Source organism: Oryctolagus cuniculus, chromosome 20 (assembly GCF_964237555.1).
Source record: "Oryctolagus cuniculus chromosome 20, mOryCun1.1, whole genome shotgun sequence".
Classification (NCBI taxonomy): domain Eukaryota; kingdom Metazoa; phylum Chordata; class Mammalia; order Lagomorpha; family Leporidae; genus Oryctolagus; species Oryctolagus cuniculus.
The window spans coordinates 27,816,007-27,822,064 of record NC_091451.1 but is presented as its reverse complement, the minus strand read 5'-3'; the positions used below and the strand labels follow the sequence as shown (position 1 = coordinate 27,822,064).

The following is a 6,058-nucleotide window of genomic DNA, read 5'->3' as shown; positions in this document are numbered from 1 at the left end:
TATAGAACACTAAAAAGCTATATGTCTGTGCCCTTGAGTGGTAATGTGTAAATTTATACCTGATGCACTATGTTTATTTTCCTTAAATTGTCTTATTCTCCCGCAAGCTGAAGGCAATATGTCAAAACACTTTTACCTACTACACTAAAGAGTGCTTTAAATGAAATCCTAGGGTGTTATACATGGAAGACATCTTCATAGTAACATTAGATACGTGCAGTTTATATAAACACAGGCCTTAGGATCTGAAAACCTTTGTGCACATCGTGGTGGTGCCATGTGCCAGGCACAGGACCTTGGGTTGCCCCTTCACTAAACAGAAAGAACTTGCACTTGCCTCGCTTCATGTCACTTTCATAAGGATGTATAGGCAATACACTTACCACAGCACCAGCCACATGATAAATGTTCAACACCAGCTAGACCAGTGCAGCTCCCACATTTTTCATAGAAGAAAATACTGAGTCACAAGTGTCTTTCTGTTGTAAACATGGTTATTGCTCTTCAGAAAATAGGTTGGAGTCTTGTATCATAATTGCTTGTTTCATTTTCATTATCAGAACCATCATTAGAAGCAGAAAATCCAGTTCATAACTGACAACTGACAGAGAGAAGCAATTATAGAATACGTGTTCCATGAATGTGTTTAAAGTTTGAGGCCAAGTTAGAGATAAAGCTATAACACTGAAATTATTATGGAAAGATTAAAAAAAAACTTTAAGTTTTGTTTTCTGTTGATTATATTAAGTATGAACCAGCTGAGTCTTCATGGCCAAATTAGTCCTCAGCCCTTAGCAAGACTTGCAGTTTTCACAGAGTTAGCTATCAGACCAGCAGTGGTGCAGAGTGGTAACTGTAATAGCTAGGCATGTATACTGAGCACCCTTTACATGACAGTCCCGTGGCAAGCACTGTATCACACCAAAGTTCATTCCATGCTTAAATTAACTCTGTGAAGAGTGTCCTGTTACCACGTTCATTTTACAATGAGACTTTCTGAGAAGTGGCCAACTTATAAATCCAGTTACAAGTCAGGTACCCAAGTAAGATTTCACTCAAAACATATTTTGATTTCTTTGCTATTCATATCCTAGAAAATTTTCTCTGTATTTCCCAAGTGCATAATATGATGCTAAAGTGTGTTTTCTTTTTTGTTGTTGTTGTTAAGTTTTTTTCAAAAGCATTCTAGTGGCTGGTGTTTTGGTTTAGTGGATAAGGCCACCACCAGCAACATAGGTATCTCATATGGATGCTGGTTCAAGTCTCACCTGCTCCACTTCCCATCCAGCCCCCTACCAATGGGCTGGTAAAACCAGCAGAAGATGGTTCAAGTATTAGGAACCCTGCCACCCATGTGGGAGACCTGGATGAGGCTTCTGGTGCCTGGATTTGGCTTGGCCCAGCCCTGATTGTGGCAGCATTTGGAGAGTGAATCAGCAAATGGACAACCTCTCTCCCTCTCTCTCTCTCTCTCTGTGCCTCTGTCTATCCCTTTCTCCCTATAACTCTGATTTTCAAATAAATAAATATTTTTAAAAGCATTCTGTTCCCTATTCTTCAAGATCTCCTTTATTCTATTTTTGGTCAAATTTACTGTCAGATGAACAAATATGAATTACAACCAACTCTAGGCAGAAAAAAAAAAAACTGGTTTTCCATTCACCTTTGTCCATGGTTATGATCAAGTCATTCTTGTCCACATAACATGGGCACAGTCATGCAGCCAAGAATTGGCTGTAAAAACTGGAATCTGAGCATTAGGTCTGCAGTCAAAGACTTCATGCTTGGGCACAGTTTCTTAGCCATGTTAGTAGTTACGGCAGCAGCAGTCATAACATAAACTCTTTTAATAATCATAACAACAAATCTTTGTTAGCCTATTCTAACTCCAGAGTCAGGCAAGCTACAGAAATCACTTTCTCTGAATCTCTGTTTGCTCATCAGGAAAATGAGACACAAAACACCTATTCAGTTGAAAACTATTGAAAGTTGTGAAGATACAGGGTGGCAATGTTTGTGAAATACTATAGCGTAACAAGGATGATGTCATTTCCTGATGCAAGTTTTAATTCCCAAAAAAGCAACTAATTAAGATCGCAAACTCTTAGGTGAGAATCTCTATGATATGGTTATTTACTTCGTTTTCATGTGCTCTTATTTTCTTTTATTTTCAGAACCTAGACAGTTTCCCACAGATCAACCATGGGTGCTGATGGTTCTCTTTCCATTCCTTCAGATACTCTATTTTTCATTTACCCTTTCCTTCTTGTGATCCAGTTTTCTTCTTCTTCTTCTTTTTTTTGTATTAGTTCTCATTGACAAATGATGGATTTGGGGCAAAGATGAACCATAACCGCCTCTTTTTTATGAAAATAAGACCATTCTTCTCTATGATCAATCAACTTATCTTCCTCTAGAACATCTCAGCATCTTTCAAGTGTTTTCCATTGTTGGGAACGAGATCTTGAATTCTAGGGTTGAGATTACACAGAAAGAAACTAATAGAATCACAAATCTTAGAAGTCTTAGACATCAACAGTCTCACTTTCTCAGTTCACAGTTAATTTTTAGCATATACTATACTAGAGGTTTCATTACATTAACATTGCATTATATGTAATCCTCACAACAATCTCATAAAATTCTTTTACTCTCATCTTAGAGAAAATTCAACATAAACTTAGAGACAATGTTTTCTTGTCAACTTACTAGGCAGTAGCAATGCTGCATCTAAACTTAAGGTCCCTCTCTTCCAGGTCAGGGAAAAAATTTCCTCCAAATTTAGATCAATCACGGTACACCATCCATAAAATCAGGAACACAATGCCTGGAAAAATGAGCTGGCAACAAGACTGAAAAATAAACGCTAATACAAAAATGCAAAACATCATATACAACACCCTTCTAAAAATAGGAGTCGATATTGTGGCTCAGTGGGTTAAACTTGAGATGTCCAGCCAGCGCCGCGGCTCACTAGGCTAATCCTCCGCCTTGCGGCGCCGGCACACTGGGTTCTAGTCCTGGTCGGGGTGCCCGATTCTGTCCCGGTTGCCCCTCTTCCAGGTCAGCTCTCTGCTGTGGCCAGGGAGTGCAGTGGAGGATGGCCCAAGTCCTTGGGCTCTGCACCCCATGGGAGACCAGGAGAAGCACCTGGCTCCTGCTTTCGGATCAGCGCGGTGCGCAGGCCGCAGCGCTGGCCGCGGCAGCCATTGGAGGGTGAACCAACAGCAAAAGGAAGACCTTTCTCTCTGTCTCTCTCTCTCACTGTCCACTCTGCCTGTCAAAAAAAAAAAAAAAAAAAAAAAAAAAAAAAAAAAAAAACCTTGAGATGTCCTGCCTTACATATCAGAGTGCCTGGGGTTGAGGCTCAACCCCACTCCCAATTCCAGCTTCTTGCTAATGTTTACCCTGGGAGGCAACATAAGATGACCCAAGTGCTTGGATTCCTACCACTTATGTGGGAGATCTGAATAGAGTTCCTGGCTTCATTCTGGCCCAACACCAGCTATTGCCAGCATTTGGATTTGGGTAGTGAATCAGTAGATAGAAGATCTCTTGTCTTCTCTCTTTCTTTCTGTCTCCCTCTGTCTCTCTCACTCTTGCTGGCTCTCTTTCAAATAAATGTGTAAAACTTCTGCTGTGTCTCATTTACATTTCCATAATGGCATTTTGTTGTTTTAATGGAAAAGATGGGTTAGAGAAAAGAAACAGAAATATAATGAACAATCTATTTCACTGATCAGATTTGGTGATGAAAATCCATGAGGAACACTCTTAACGGAAATTATTTGCACTTCTCCTGGGTCGTCGTCATCTTCCTCTTTTCCCCCCTACTATTAGTTTGATTTTGTCTTGACAGTCACCACAGTGCAGAAATGTAGCAACAAACACTATGAAAAGCATTTCCACATGATTATTTTCGAAAGTAATAAGACACGTGTGACCTGGAAAATCATCCCCTCCAACATGTCAGGTAAGGAGGTGGATGATTACATTTTTAAAAGCTGCCTTCAACTTCACTTAGTGCGGGAGCACAGAAGCAAAATTCCCGTGGTCTAGGGTGGACTCATGCTGCCATCTACTGGTCTACTGTAAAATTTCAGTATATGCTTCCGAACTTAATAATTGAAGAAGGGAGAAAGGAAATCTGGGTGATGGGAGAAGCATTCTTTTTATTAGGTAAATAAAATCCCTATGGAAAAGGATTTCTATAGCCAGCTATGGAATCATATGCACCTTGCAATAGAGAATATTCCATAGCAATCCCAACCTACAGAATAGGAATTCTACCAATGAGGAAACACCATTCTCTTCATTTCTCCCATCATAATATATCTGAGTATGTCTATGTTCATATTCAATCTCTTAAAGCATAAATCCAAGGAGGAGGAGTATAATCATTTGGTTCCCCAGGTGAACTTTTCGTTGTTTGAACAAACTCCTATGTGTTACTAGCTGCCTGGACTTCAGGCAAGTAATTCAGCCCCATTTAAAAAATCATTTTCCATACACAGAAAATGGGAAGAATTAACACTTTGCAGTGCCATTGTTTTTCTATTTATCCAATCTACACTTATTAAGATGCTTGCATGAGGATTAACTGTGAAAATCCTTGCAAACATCTGATGCGTGTAAGCTGTCAATAAAGGCCAGCTGTTAGTTCTTAACATCATCACTGCTTACTCCCCTTCATATTACAATGGCTAAGGATTCCAAATTCTTAAGTCTGAAGGGTGAAAGCCATGGAAAATGACCTTATGTGATCCTAAGCTCTCCTGAGCAATTAGAAATCCATTTGTTGTGCCTCAAGGAGGGTCATGACAAGAAAGAAAAATGGCAGTGCCAAAGAGAAAGATAAGCAGCAAATCTGAACACGTCTTCATTGATTTCATCTAGATGAATAGAATATATCCAAATTCCAGTCCAGTTACCACAACAGTCTAAAAGATGGTGAAATGATTCTCTGAGACTTAGAAATCTGAAAGAATGAATGAGAGTAGAGATTTTAAATTATTATATAATAATGAACATTTCATGTGGTCACCAGTATTTGTCTTATGAGCAGCAATCTTGCTTTGTGTGGATACACAGATCTGGGGAAAATGGAAGTTATGTTCTTGGAAGGGAGAGGGACACAGACATAGAAACAGGACCACCTCCAACTGAATTTCAACAGATGCTGTCAGGTCAGAGTGAATTTTTTTAAAGCACTTACTTTATAATAGTATTATAATCATCATTACCAAGACTGTTTGGAGAAACATGCATGCCACACTCAAAAGCCTTCCTCCAAGAGGTCTATTATGTGTCTTTTAATCAGCTTGCAGAAACTGATTGATAACAATTGTACAGGATGCCATCTTGAATACTCCCAGAATTTAATCCTAAAGTTTGTAAAAGCTCCCTATCTCTCAAGACTTTCACTTTAAATCAAAGACCACAGTATTGCCCAAAAATGTGCTAAGAGGTAGATGGAGAAACAATGCAACACAGAATGACAACCAGCAGAGAAACTTTTAACAAAGGAGCTTAAAGGAAAGATTCTGAAACTAGGCTGCTGGAGTTCAAATCCCAACTCTGCCACATAATAGATGTGTAACATTGGTCAAACTAAGAAACCTTTCTGTTCCTGTATTTTTTCATCTGTAAAGGAGAGGGTAAAGATAGTGTGTAATTGATGGGATGGTACTGAGAATTACGTAAAAAGCTTTGCGAAGTAGCAGTATCATAGCCAATGAGGTTTATCTGAGGCGCGATTATTGCTAATTGAGAATTACATAAATTTAATATATACAAGTCATTTAGAAATGTTAATAGGTAGTAAACATCATTTGTCAGCTATTAGGAGAGAAGTGAAGAACAAATGGAATAAAACAATCTACTTTAAAAAAAAAGCTATCAATTTTTAAGTTGGTGATTTTCAAAGATTTTTTTTCTGTCTTTAAGAGAATTCTTTCTTAAACAGAAATCATGCACAAGTCCCAATAGATAAGACAAAGAAGAGCTGAATTAGCTAAATCAGAGGTAGACACCAGGGCCACCAAGAAGTCCTCCGAGT

At 38.8% G+C, this 6,058-nt stretch overlaps 1 non-coding gene across 1 annotated transcript; it reads left to right on the top strand.

Annotated features, from left to right (window-relative positions):
* Nucleotides 1–5,705: 5,705 nt before the first annotated feature.
* LOC127484676 (U4 spliceosomal RNA) lies at nt 5,706–5,850 on the top strand. The gene has a single exon (XR_007911840.2). It is a non-coding gene; the product is annotated as a U4 spliceosomal RNA (small nuclear RNA).
* Nucleotides 5,851–6,058: the final 208 nt, after the last annotated feature.